This window comes from Taudactylus pleione, unplaced genomic scaffold (genome assembly GCF_031769625.1).
Source record: "Taudactylus pleione unplaced genomic scaffold, aTauple2 ptg000063l, whole genome shotgun sequence".
NCBI classification, from domain to species: domain Eukaryota; kingdom Metazoa; phylum Chordata; class Amphibia; order Anura; family Myobatrachidae; genus Taudactylus; species Taudactylus pleione.
The window spans coordinates 5,101,098-5,116,336 of NW_028284465.1; the positions used below are offsets into that span (position 1 = coordinate 5,101,098).

Consider the following 15,239-nt stretch of genomic DNA (forward strand, 5'->3'; position numbering starts at 1 on the left):
TTGGTTCTAACAGGGAAATTGGTGCCAGTGTCACGCATCCCTATTGTATAATATATAGTTACATGAATGCAGAAGTATGAGAGATTATATAGGCAGGTTGATGTATGTCTATCAGTAGTTAACATATGTTGGTGTACAAGTAGATGATAAAGAAATAGCAGCAGCCATGCTTCAAAATCTAGCCCAAGATTTTGACTTCTTAGTTGTTTCATCAGAAAAAAAACACTGCAAAGTTTCAGGAAAATGTAACCATTGAATCAAATGCTGACAACTTCATTACAAGCAAAAAGTGAGAAATTCACAAAGCTTAAGTTAATGTATTATAAAGGTCACAAAGCAATCAACTGCAAGCAGACAAAAAGGAATCTTGTGCAGAACCAGAAATGTAATGACAAAGATGAGTCGGCCCTGAGTGTTATAGATAGCCACAGAAAGGATGGTTGGTATATTGATTCAGGTGTAACAAGACATTACTGTTGCAATGAAAAGTGGGTCACAAAACTAACTGAGTGTGACCCTATCACAATCAAGGGAATTATCAAACAGACATTAACAGCCACAAATGTTGGGACAATTAAAGATCGCTTGAGAATTGGATCTCAGCAGGATCGCCACTTGTTGGTGTCACAGGGCTGCAGTAGGGCACTTGCACATAGGATAAGTGTTTGGTGAGCATTTTGCGGGCACGCATACAGAATTGTGGGCTGTTTATCTGTGAGCTTACGCATGCCATGCGTCATGCATTCTGCCCTCTTGCACCAAAAATAGGGCTGGTGCAAATATGTGCTGATAGTGTTGATGACTAATTTCACAAGTGGATGTATAATTAAGAGGTGGTCTGGACAAACCAACCAAAATCCAAAAATGTCAGATTCATTTGATGTGAACACTCTGTGCATGTCCTTATCCGACAGCTCCAGAAGCGCCAGTCACAAGGCTCTGGGCGGGATGAACCAAAGCCAGAAATGTGGTCAGACCCCTTAAAATGCAGTTTTTTGGGGGTTTGACTGCATTTCTCATATGCACCAAGCCCCAGAAAGCGATACATTCCAGGGCTTGGATGCGGTGGGCAATGCCATCTTTAAATGGCGTTGTCCAATAGAATGCCAATAAAAACCTATGGGCTACTAATCGCGGCTCCCCCTAGGAGGTATTCAATCGGATCAATTTGAGCACCCCCCATGGAGCGTGCATCTGCATATGCAGAAAGACACCAGAGAGACTTCAGCACCATAGAACCAGAAGTCCCTCACTCGCAAAGGACCGCTGTTACAGAGAGAGCTGTCCTCTGTGGTTTTCTTCATTCATACCGGTGTAATAACGTCGGCATGAATGCAATAAGTAGCTGGATGCATAGCATGCAAATTGCCATACGTCATGCCTTCTGCCCTCTGAGAGAGAACCATTTCACTAATGAGCCAAAGAAAATGTAATATACATTAAACAGAATTGAATTTACTGAATAATTGATAAACATTTTCAAATAACTAGTTATCATATAAACAATATTAATATAGATATAAATGCTAATGGTTGTGATCACTCATCTCTTATGGTATTTTCTCTTCTTTTAATTTTGATCACAGTTAAAAATGTCGCACTTAGAGGCCGCGCAACACAATCTACCAATTTTAAAGTCTTAAGTTCGGCTATAAACGCCATAGATGGAAACATGGATTCTATCTACAATCATGGCTCCTGTTTCTCGAGCGAATCTGAAAACGCGCCCTGGTGGAGAGTGGATTTATTGCGAACCTATAAGATATACTACATCATGGTCACCAACCGAGGAGACTGCTGCCAACATTATCTGGATGGCGCTGAAATTCTTGTTGGTGACTCACTGGACAATAATGGGAATAACAATCCAAGGTGAGTATTCATTTGCTCTGTGATGCTTATTCCAAGTTGGTTTTGTGTGTGTGTGTTTGGGTGTGTGTGTGTGTGTTTGTGTTTAATTTGTTATAAGTTAAATGTATACTGGATGTTACAGAGAAAATGCTAAATAGTTGAATGCCTAGTTATGTATGAAATAGGGAATACAAATAAAATAGATTAGGGCGCTGATCTACCTGGTGACAAAAAATTAACCAGATTGCTGCTTCCTAAAGGGTATTGCTCGCTTTCAATTGATAAGAACTAATTTTTATGTTACTTCATAAAAAGAAAGCGCTATTTGATTGGTAGGAATAAATGTTCAATTTATTACAATAAAAATAATTGAAAATATTTCATAATTAAAACCAATAATTCATATATATATATCCACAAGATAAACAGATAGGCAATTACGTCCAACAACTAATACAAAACAACCATCAAGTTACTATTTTTCTTGTTATAACTTCCTGGGTATAGGAGACACATATAATAGGTATTCCAAAGATGTCAAAAGCATTCTTGTTAAATAACATTCAGATGTTAATAAAAAGCCTTTTATATATTCCTCTATAGTCTTTTAGTGGATATAGGCTGATAACAGATTTGGTATGATTCACCGCCGGCCCGAATGCGGCTGACCGGCATGGGTGAAAATACTGATCGTCTAAGTGAAGTATTTACTAAACCTATTCTACCCCCTAACCCTCCCTCAGGGGTGCCTAACCCTAACCTCCCCCCAAGTGCCTAACCCTAATCCCCCCTCTAAGTGCCTAAACCTAAAAACCCCTTCCCCGCCTCCTAAACCTAAGTCCGCCGGGAAAGTGCCTCACCCTAACCTCCCCCGGGGGTGCCTAACCCTAACCTCCCCCGGGGGTGCCTAACCCTAACCCCCCTTCCCCTAGCCTAACCTTAACCTCCCGGGGGGTTGCCTAACCCTAAGCCCCCCCAGGAGCCCTAAACCTAACCCTCCCCCCTGCGGCTATCGATCAGGAAGCCGGGCGCCGGGCTTCCGGCGTAGGTAAGACAGTCGGGAAGCCGGCAGTCGGATTTCCCTCCATCGGCTTCCCGACTGCTTCCCCTGATAACATCCTTTTTCCCAACCTATTGTTTACAGCTTATATTGCTTTACAACCTCTGTATATGTTTATATAGGTATCATGTAATCTCCAATAAAATCCTTACGATAGCTGTACATAGACTCAGTGCAGTATATTATAATACAAGCTTTTATATTCACCATGTGAATGTTGTATATTCTCTGAAAAGTTGTTTATAATGGCTGTATAGGAACAGAATCCATAGTCCCAGTAAGATGGATTTAATTACTTATACCTCTCCTGCTGTTGATTGGTATGACAGATCACACAGGTAGTCTGGAGATGGTTAACAGGAGTTTTTGTTTTCTCCTGGGTCTGGTCACCTGTCAAACAGTCCAACTGTACAGTTTCCAAGAACAGTGGGGATAGTATAACGCGTTTCTCCGCCTATTTAGATCATTAGCTGCTCCTCAGTTATCTGAGCAGCCGCTGATGACCTAAATAGGCGGATAAATAACTCCAACAGTGGTGTTTTTGGAAAACTAATGGAAACAAACTCAGGGGTAAATTTACTAAGAATCGTGTTTGCTCGAGATTGCAATCTCAGGTGTGTTTTGTCATTTTTTTTTACAACTCGGAAATTTACTAAAGTTAAACTCGGGAGAGATTTCTCTTTTGAAATGGCACATCTTGGGTGAGAATGCAAACATGAATCAATACACCATCGGCCAAACTCGCAAGTACAGTACTTTTCATGGAAAAAATACAACTTGGGAATTTACCAAGAATCATGATTAGAATCACAGGTGTACTTGTAGCAAACTCGGACCTAAATAGAAGAATCAAATAGGCCACGTCCTAAGCTGTGAGTTTGGCAGAAACATACACAGATCTGTGATCTGTGTATGTTTCTGCCTATAATAAGGATCTAATTGGTTAAAAAAAAATTACGCTGGGCCCCCCTCCCCACCCAATAAAAAGTATAACCTGAGCCAGTCCTGCTTTTTAAAATACTGGGAAAAACACAAGTAGAGTTCCCCTGTATTTTATGAACTAGCAGTGGGCTCCCAGAGCCAGTCCTGGTTTTAAAAATAGGGAAAAAATGTGTGGTGTATCCCCTATTTTTAAAACCAGCACCGGACTCAATTCTAGCCAGGGTGTAATGTCACAGCCAGGGGGCCCTTTCACTGGGTCACCCAGGCCAAAGCATTAACACCCCAAGCTAGTCAGCCCAAGCTGGAGATCTCTAGAGAGGTGGGGACACCCCAATAAAGGGGTCCCTCCTCTCTTGAGCAACCCAGGCTTATGCTGAAGCCCGGGGCTCTTCTCTGCACCCCTGGCTGGTGGAAGGGTAATAGTGTAAAGAATAGATGAATATTATAGTTTTTTACATTGGAACTACAGGTACCAGCGTGCCTGCCCTTTGGCACTTGTGGAACTACAGGGGACAGCAGGCAGCCCGAACCAGTACCCCCACTGTAAAAAAATATATATAAAAAAACACAGTACACACACTCTTCTTTTTCCCCCATATTTTAAGAACCATAACTTGCTCAGGAGCCCGGGACTGGTTATGCTTTTTTGGGGGGGACCCTACATCTTTTCATTGTTAACATTAACCATTTAAATCCTTTTAAAATGCACAAGCAGCCTGCACCTATCTCTCGGGAGAGTTTGGCTGCGGTCAGACTCAGGTAACTCGGGTGAGAAATCTCGATCACATACACCATCAGAAAACATGATCTTGGCAAATCACGATTCTTTGTAAATTTGAGAGCTCAGCAGGCAAAAAAACAGGATTTTGGTACTTACCGATAAATCCCTTTCTCCGATTCCACAGGGGACACTGGAGGACTTCAAGACAGTGGGATATAGACGGTGCTGAGTGGAGCTGGCACTTTAAATTTAAATTAAGTGTGACTAGCTCCTCCCCTCTATACCCCCCCTATAGGCCAGTATTAGAACCGTGCCCGAGGGGAGCAGAGAAAAAAGATTGACAGAAGAGGAGGAGGCGAAAGTACACATAGCAACTGAAAAGTGAAAACAAAGCAAAATAGAATGAAACAAGAGACGACAAACATGTCTCTAACATTCATAACATCACCCTAGATAACAAACATGTCGCCAACAGGCATAACAGATGTGGCAGAAAGAACAGCGCAGGGTGGGCGTCCAGTGTCCCCTGTGGAATCGGAGAAAGGGATTTATCGGTAAGTACCAAAATCCTGTTTTCTCCTTCATCCACTAGGGGACACTGGAGGACTTCAAGACAGTGGAGACGTCCCAGAGCTCCCATCACGGGTGGGAAAGCGCTGAGAACCCTGCAAACCAGACCGACCATATTGCGCTGCAGAAGTCGCAAAGGTATCAAATCTGTAAAACTGAACAAAAGTATGCCGTCCTGACCAAGTAGTTTCATAGAGATTCCATAGAAACGCCTCGAGCAGCCGCCCACGAGGCACCCACTGAACGAGTGGAATGTGCGGTAATGGAAGATGGAGGTTCTCTAGATGAGGCCAAATACGCCTGTCGTATGGTCAGATGACTCCATCGAGCCAGTGTCTGTTTGGAAGCTGGCCAACCCGGATGAGCAGCATGATACAAAACAAAGAGAGTATCTGTCTTGCGAACGGCTGCCATCCTGTCTACATATATGCGAAGAGCTCTAACCACATCCAAGGATCTAGAAGAAGGAGAATCCTTTGGAAGAACCGGAACCACAATAGGTTGATTGAAGTGGAAGGCCGAAACCACCTTAGGCAGAAAATCCATTCTGGTGCGTAGCTCAGCTCTATCCTCATGAAATACCAAATATGGTGGACGACATGATAAAGCTCCCAGCTCCGACACCCTCCTGGAGGAAGCTAGAGCCAGCAGAAGTATCACCTTCCATGAAAGATACTTCAATTCCACTGTTCCAAAGGCTCGAACAGTGAAGACTGCAAGAAAGACAGGACGAAGTCCAAGTCCCATGGAGCAGTAGGAGGAACAAAGGGCGGTTGTAATTTAACCACACCCTGCAGAAAAGTTTGCACATCCGGTAATAAGGCCAATTTCTTTTGAAAGAAAACCAAGAGTGCTAAAATTTGTACCTTCAGAGATCCCAACCGAAGGCCTGCTGAGAAACCTGCTTGCAGAAAAAGCAGAAATCTGGGAACACTGAACTCTGTAGAAGGCAGAACTCTATGTTCGCACCAGGTTACATATGCCTTCCAAATATGATGGTAAAGCTTGGAAGTAACTTCCTTCCTGCCTCTAAGCATCGTAGAAATCACCTTGGAAGGTATCCCTTTACGTCTTAAGATGGCCCTTTCAACAACCAGGCCATCAAACATAGCTGCTTTAAGTTTGGATAGAGTAAAGGACCCTGAAGGAGCAGATCCTCTCTGAGTGGTAAGGGCCACGGATTGTCTACCAACAGGAGCTGAATGTTGGAGTACCAAGCTCTGCGAGGCCAGTCCGGAGCTATCAGCAGGACCTTGGCCTGTTCCCTCTTGATGCGTTGAAAGATTCAAGGGAGAAGGGGAAATGGAGGAAACAGATAAATTAATTGGAACCGCCATGGTGTTGACAGTGCATCCACAGCCACCGCTTGTGGATCCCTTGTTCGAGAGCAGTAATGGGGCAGTTGATGGTTCTGCCTGGATGCCATGAGGTCGACCTGCGGAAGACCCCACCGTTGGACCAGCTGCTGAAACACCTGTGGATGTAGAGCCAATTCTCCTTGATGTACATCCTGACGACTGAGGTAATCTGCCTCCCAATTTTCGACGCCCGGAATGAAGATTGCCGAAATCGACCTTGCATAGCTTTCCACCCAGATCAGAATCCTGCTGACTTCCTTCATGGCCGCACGACTTCTGGTGCCTCCTTGTTTGTTTATGTATGCCACTGCTGTGGCATTGTCGGACTGGACCCTGACTGCTCGGCCCCTCAGAAAGTGAGCTGCTGTCTGTAATGCATAGAAAACTGCTCTTAACTCCAATATGTTGATTGGAAGACTCGATTCCTGTGCTGTCCAGCATCCCTGGAAGTGATGCTCCAGAATTACTGCCCCCCAGCCTCTTAGACTCGCATCCGTGGTAAGAAGCGTCCAATCCCACTCTCCGAATCTCTTTCCCTCCGTAAGGTAAACTGAGTTAAGCCACCACAGTAGGGAAATCCGAGTCTTGGGTTGTACCCTGACACTTTTGTGAAGAAACAGTTGGGATCCCGACCATTGTGATAGGAGATCTAGCTGAAAAGGTCTGGAGTGAAAACGACTGTACTGGACAGCCTCGAAGGCTGCCACCATCTACCCCAGAAGTCGGATACATGCATGAACCGAAACCTGCCGACGTCAAAGGACCAACCTCACCATCTCCTGAATGGAAGTTATTTTGTCCTGGGGAAGGAACACCCATTGAGACACTGTGTCCATAATCATTCCTAGAAACTGCAATCTCTGTGTCGGTTGCAGACGCAATTTGGGAAAATTTAGGATCCATCCATGACGAATGAGGAGGTTGTGCATCACGGTGATGTCCTGTAATAGTTGATCCTTGGAATTCGTCTTCAGGAGTAGGTTGTCCAGGTATGAAATAATAGTGATTCCTTGTTTCTGAAGGAGACTCATCATCACAGCCATAACCTTTGTGAATACCCGTGGGCCGAAGATAAGCCGAAGGGCAAGGCCTGAAACTGGAGATGTGAATCCCGAACTGCGAATCTCAGGAAAGCCTGGTGAGGTGGCCAAATGGGAATGTGCAGGTAGGCGTCCCTGATATCTAGAGATACCATTAACTCGCCCTCCTCCAAGCCTGCAATTACCGACTGAAGAGACTCCATCTTGAACCTGAAGATCCGTAAGTATGGATTGAGATCCTTTAAGTTTAGAATGGGTGTGACTGAGCCGTCTGGCTTCGGAATGACAAAAAGACTGGAGTAAAATCCTTTTCCCTTCTGATGACTGGGGACTTGGATAACCACTCTCATGGACAGAAGCCTGTCTATTGCTTTCTGTAAGACCACACTTCTGTCGTTGAAAACTGGCAAACCTGTGGTAAAAAAACGATTTGGGGGTTGCAGCTGGAAATCTAGCTTGTAGCCCCAAATTATTAGATCTCGGACCCAAGCGTCCGCACAGGTTTCCGTCCAGACCTCGCTGAAGTCCCGAAGACGCGCTCCCACTCTGGGGTCCCCCAGGTGAGAGGGAAGCCCGTCATGCACTGGGTTTAGAAGTGGACTTAATTTCCTGTAGACTCGAGCCTCTGGTGGCTGCGGTTCTACCCCGACCTCTGGTACCATGGGACGTTGATGATCCCCTGAAACGACAACGTGAACGACCCAGGGCCCAAAAGGACCGAAACAAAGGTCCTGAGTAAGATCGTCTAGGTGGAGGAGCTGCAGATGGTAGAAAAGTGGATTTACCTCCAGTAGCCTGAGATATCCATTTATCTAGTTCTGCCCCGAATAGTACATGTCCAGTGAAAGGAAGTGCTTCCACAGCCTTTTTGGATTCCGCGTCAGCCTGCCAAATTTTGAGCCACAGTGCCCGCCGTGTTGAAATTGCCAGAGCTGACGTTCTGGAGGCAGTAGAACAAACATCCTTAGATGCTTCTCCAAGGTAAGCTGCCGCTTCACCTATATGTTCTGCTAATGGAATGAGTTAATCCATAGATAGCTGATCTTTCATTCCGTCCGCCAATTGCTTAGCCCAAATTTCGATAGCCTTGTTAGTCCAGCAGCTAACTATCGCTGGACAAAGAGGCACCCCTGCAGCGGTGTAAATGCACTTAAGAGTGCTCTCCAGTCTCCGATCGGACATGTCCTTTAAAGACGTGACTCCAGGAACAGGGAGCATTGGGCCTGATTCAGAGCCGGACGCTATTTGCGGTCGTTCGTTCAGAAAAAAGGGGTGGCTATTCAAATGAACCGTTCGCTCTTTGCGGTCTGTTCACGCCTCTATGTCTGAACGAGCGAACAAAACTTGCGGTCGTTTTTTGGATAACTACGCCCCCTGCCCGCTCGCATCCTACGTCATGTCCGCTATTTATTAGATTAATCGAGTACATCGACCAGCGTATGAACTGCTCACTATTCTTGTGGTTGGTTTTTCCTACCACAATCTTGCGAGCAGTTCAGACTATAAAATAACGCAGTGACGTGGTCAATGACGCTGCTGTATTAATTATGCACACCCATAAAACGCCCGTTTTGACCTTTAAGCACGCCTGCGTTCGGATCACCACTCCCCGTTTTCAAGCACCTTCCCCTGTTACCACCCACATACGCCTCCTCCTGTCACTCAAAATAGCAGGCATTCGCTATTTAGCGAACAAACGATTTTCGGCCACACTGACTGGTTCGCGCATGCGTATTACGATACGTACGCATGCACAGTTGGGCAAACATCGCTCGGAACGAAAGAGCGGCCGCTTACGAGCGGCTCTGAATCAGGCCCTCAGTCTTTTTTGACAATCGCGATACAGATGAATCTACCATAGGGGGAGTTTCACAAGCCTTTCTATTATCTGCTGGAAAAGGGTAAAAAGATAATAAACGCCGGGACATCTGAAACTTTTTATCTGGATGTTCCCAGGCTGTCGTTAGAAGGGAATCCAGCTCTTCCGATATAGGGAAAGCCGTAGCTTGTCTTTGTTTCTTAAGAAACTGTATTTGCAACACCTGTCGTATTGCAGCAATCAAGGCTTCTATTCCCTCTGATACCTGTTCAGGACCAGACTCCAGAGGCTCTGTAGGCGAATCTGGGGCGTTCTCACCCTCTTCTAATTCCGGCATAGCCTCCTCCTCTGGGTCATCCCAATGGAGGACTGAGGGTAACAGTCTCTTTTTAGAGACCTGAGGAGCGGACGCCATTGTCATGGCTTTGGAAATCCCCTCCATAGAAACAGCTAGGGATCTCGCCCATGCTGGTTCCTCTGTAGCAGCTGACCTATAAGCCTCTCTTTCTCTGTGAGAAGCCTCCAGTTCAGCCGAGAGAGAGGACATAACAGATGTAATCTGCGTCCAAGACGGTGGTTCTGACATCTCTGCAGATTGCTGATCCGTATAACAACCGTCACACAATCTGGAGGTAGATGACTGGCCCTGTGTAAATTTTACTCCACACTTTTTGCAGGTAAATAACTTTTGCAAAGCCTTAGACCTGCCAGTCATGCTACATACAGACCCCACACAAACCACAAGTTTAAGTGACAGGGTAAGAAAAACAGAATATACTGGGGTAGAGAGAGTTTGGAGACGGTCACACTTGCCCAGAACAGCGCTCCTAGCAGAGCCAGAACGCCAGGCAAAGGCTTGATTATTATTATGCTCCAAAATGCTCACGTTACATCAGCCTAAACCCCTGCTGTGATACATACAGGTCCGTAGGCTGTCCAGCGCTGCCTCACCCTGTAATGGCCGCCAGCAGTCTGCAGAGAAACGCTGGGGCTGATGGGAGGCAGGAGAAGAAAGTCAGAGCTAAGCTCCGCCCCCTGCATTCTAGCGCCGTTCTGTAAACGGGGAGCAGGGAGCCAGCTGTACATGGAGAGAGACGCGCTAGCTGTACTGCCGTCGGCGCGCTCTCTGGGAGGTCCTGTGAGCCCGCCTCTGTCAGCCCTAAGCTGGCTGCCCTGCTAATCAGGGAGCCAGCTGTACTTATAAATAACGCGCTGGTGGCTGTGCCGCCGGCGCGGATCTGACTGTGGGGCTGCCTAATGTATCAATAAGCTGGCTGCCCTGCTAATCAGGGAGCCAGCTGTACTCACAGGGAGATGTGCTGAGGAGGCTTCCTGCTGCTGCTGCGGCTGACTGTGGGGGTCCGCGATGCACGCTGCATGCAGCGGCATGTGGCCCCCCCCTGAAGACTGAGGTCTCAGGTGCTGTGGACCCCAGGCGAAGTGCATGCACTTGCGAGTGGGTCCACTCCGGCAGCGTCCCACGTAGCAGACAGGCAGTTGCAACTACTGCCTGTCTGTCCTCAGTTTGTATTATTAAAAACTATCCTAGCCCTTAGAGTACTAGAGAAGTCTTTTTTGTGACCTGCTCCCACTCAGGCACAAACTAATACTGGCCTATAGGGGGGTATAGAGGGGAGGAGCTAGTCACACTTCATTTAAATTTAAAGTGGCAGCTCCACTCAGCACCGTCTATACCCCACTGTCTTGAAGTCCTCCAGTGTCCCCTAGTGGATGAAGGAGAAACACCCGAGTTTCAGCGATGCAAATCTCGGTCAGACACGATTCTTAGTAAATTTACCCCTCGGTGTTAGGAAAGGTATAATCAGAAAATACCAAGACATCATCAAGACAGGCCACCACAAGATGGTCCAAAGAAATCTCTCCACCATCTATTGTAAAGTGCTGACATGTTGCAAGGATGTTACAGAGGCCAAATGGTATCATGGTGCCCATAACAGATTTGAAATATATGCTTTAATCCATCCCTAGGTCTAATGCAAATCAAGTTGTAGCTCATCCAAAAATCAGATTTCCCAAAAAACTTTTTAGTTTGCAATCTTTCCAATTATTCAGAGTTACTCGTTATTTAATTAAGTTCCCTGTAGCCTGAAACGTTGAAGCCTACTTACCTGCTCTCCATAAAAAAATCTCAGGCTGCTCTCCCAGAATCCCGGTAAAGTAGGATGTCCAAAAAAGTAGTCCACTGGAGGCTGACCAGTGCCGCCCACTTCCCGACTAAAGTGGGCGGTCTGGGCTACTTGATGATGTGATGATGATGTGCGCAGAAATTGCATCATAGCGCCTTTGTAAAATGGAGGGTGGGACCACATGATAACACGATCATGGCACCGCACACCCAGCATCGCCAACCTGGCTGCACCAAACCCCCAGACCTTCCACTTGATTGCCACTTACAAGAGGGAACATCGAGGATGTTGGCAAGCGTGGGTGGAAGGTCAGTAAAGCTAATTAGTTCTTATACAGGAATTGCTTGAGAACTTTCTTTACCAGGTATTACTTCTTATTTAGAGACACAATAAATACATGTGGCAGAAGCTCCATGAGACAATAATTAGGTGGATGAGGAGCCTGTTGGTCAGTATTCTTAATGCACACTTTGCAAATGAACTCGACTACAAGACATCACCAGAAGTGGCATAAATATAAATTTTGCCCCCCCTTGCAAATAAAATGTTTTGCCACCCCAAAAAAACAATGAGGAAATTTTTCTGTGCGCTCCTATGGCGTGTGCGCTCCCAAAAAGGTTGAGTGGTTTCGTGACACAGTAATGCCCGATGCACATTATGCCACACAGTAATGTCCCTTACATATTATGCCCCACAATAATGCCCCCCTATAACACATTATGCCACACAATATTGCCCTTTAAAACAGTATGCTATACAGTAATGCCCTTTATATCACATAATGCGACAGTAATGCCCATTACACATTATGTCACAGTAATGTCCCTTACACATTATGTCACAGTAATGTCTCTTACACATTATACCACAGAAATGCCCCTTACACATTATACCACAGTAAGGCCCCTTACACATTATCTCACAGTAATGCCCCTTACACATTATGTCACAGTAAGGCCCCTTACACATTATGACACAGTAATGCTCCTTACACATTATACCACAGTAAGGCCCCTTACACATTATGACACAGTAATGCCCCTTACACATTATGTCACAGTAAGGCCCCTTACACATTATGACACAGTAATGCTCCTTACACATTATACCACAGTAAGGCCCCTTACACATTATGTCACAGTAAGGCCCCTTACACATTATGACACAGTAATGCTCCTTACACATTATGTCACAGTAAGGCCCCTTACACATTATGACACAGTAATGGTCCTTACACATTATGACACAGTAATGCCCCTTACAGATTATGTCACAGTAATGCCCCTTACACATTGACACAGTAATACTCCTTACACATTATGTCACAGTAAGGCCCCTTACACATTATGACACAGTAATGCCCCTTACACATTATGTCACAGTAAGGCCCCTTACACATTATGACACAGTAAGGCCCCTTACACATTATGACACAGTAAGGCCCCTTACACATTATGTCACAGTAAGACCCCTTACACATTCAGTAAGGCCCCTTACACATTATACCACAGTAAGGCCCCTTACACATTATGTCACAGTAATGCCCCTTACACATTATGTCACAGTAATGCCCCTTACACATTATGTCACAGTAATGCCCCTTACACATTATGTCACAGTAATGTCCCTTACACATTATGTCACAGTAATGCCCCTTACACATTATGTCACAGTAAGGCCCCTTACACATTATGTCACAGTAAGGCCCCTTACACATTATGTCACAGTAAGGCCCCTTACACATTATACCACAGTAAGGCCCCTTACACGTTATGTCACAGTAAGGCCCTTTACACGTTATGTCACAGTAAGGCCCCTTACACATTATGTCACCTTAACATCCCTTACACATAAAGTCACAATAATACCCCTCACACATTGTTACAGTAATGCCCCTTACACATTATGTCACAGTAATGTCCCTTACACATTATATCACAGTAATGCCCCTTACACATTATGTCACAGTAATGCCCCTTACACATTATGTCACAGTAAGGCCCCTTACACATTATGTCACAGTAATGCCCCTTACACATTATGTCACAGTAATGCCCCTTACACATTATGTCACAGTAATGCCCCTTACACATTATGTCACAGTAATGCCCCTTACACATTATGTCACAGTAATGCTCCTTACACATTATGTCACAGTAAGGCCCCTTACACATTATGTCACAGTAAGGCCCCTTACACATTATGTCACAGTAAGGCCCCTTACACATTATACCACAGTAAGGCCCCTTACACGTTATGTCACAGTAAGGCCCTTTACACGTTATGTCACAGTAAGGCCCCTTACACATTATGTCACCTTAACATCCCTTACACATAAAGTCACAATAATACCCCTCACACATTGTTACAGTAATGCCCCTTACACATTATGTCACAGTAATGTCCCTTACACATTATATCACAGTAATGCCCCTTACACATTATGTCACAGTAATGCCCCTTACACATTATGTCACAGTAAGGCCCCTTACACATTATGTCACAGTAATGCTCCTTACACATTATGCCACAGTAAGGCCCCTTACACATTATGTCACAGTAAGGCCCCTTACACATTATGTCACAGTAAGGCCCCTTACACATTATGTCACAGTAAGGCCCCTTACTCATTATGTCACAGTAAGGCCCCTTACACATTATATCACAGTAAGGCCCCTTACACATTATGTCACAGTAAGGCCCCTTACACATTATGCCACAGTAAGGCCCCTTACACATTATGTCACAGTAATGCTCCTTACACATTATGTCACAGTAAGGCCCCTTACACATTATGTCACAGTAAGGCCCCTTACACATTATGTCACAGTAAGGCCCCTTACACATAAAGTCACAGTAATGCCCCTCACACATTATGTCACAGTAAGGCCCCTTACACATTATGACACAGTAATGCCCCTTACACATTATGTCACAGTAAGGCCCCTTACACATTATGACACAGTAATGCCCCCTACACATTATGTCACAGTAAGGCCCCTTACACATTATGTCACAGTAATGCCCCTTACACATTATGTCACAGTAAGGCCCTTTACACATTTATCTCCCCACCCCCCAAAGCCTCTCACCTTGTAGTCCCCAGGATTTGAGCCGCATGCTCTCCCCGCACTGGCAGACAGGTGCCCGCAGCCCTTGGGAGACACAGCAGTGCCATCATCATACTCATATGGTGACGGTTGCAGGCCAATCAGAGCTTGCAGCCTGGCAGCCGTTGCTGATTGGCTGCCGGTCCGTGAGCTCTTACTGGCTCGCGACTGGCGCCACATGAGAATGATTATGGCACTGCTCACTGCTGTGTCTCCCAAGGGCTGTGGGCGGCTGCCTGCAGGTCCCATGTTCAGCTCCAAAGAGCCACACTTGCAGGCACTTACCTGGACCCTCACGGCAGCCTCTCTTTGGCTCCCCCAAGTCGAGTACTTGGGGCATGTGCTCCCCCCCTAGTCCCCCCACTTATTCCTTAGTCGTCATTCCAATCATCAGGGTCACAGTAATGTCCCTTACACATTATGTCACAGTAATGCCCCTTATACATTATGTCACAGTAAGGCCCCTTACACATTATGTCACAGTAAGGCCCCTTACACATTATGTCACAGTAAGGCCCCTTACACATTATGCCACAGTAAGGCCCCTTACACATTATGACACAGTAAGGCCCCTTACACATTATGTCACAGTAAGGCCCCTTACACATTGTGTCACAGTAA

The 15,239-nt window shown here is 45.7% G+C and overlaps 2 pseudogenes; one reads left to right on the top strand and one right to left on the bottom strand.

Moving 5' to 3' along the window:
* Positions 1-261: 261 nt before the first annotated feature.
* On the top strand, positions 262-2,013 carry LOC148534859 (fucolectin-4-like; annotated as a pseudogene).
* A 305-nt stretch (positions 2,014-2,318) lies between these two features.
* On the bottom strand, positions 2,319-9,698 carry LOC148534860 (uncharacterized; annotated as a pseudogene).
* Between the last annotated feature and the right edge of the window lie 5,541 nt (positions 9,699-15,239).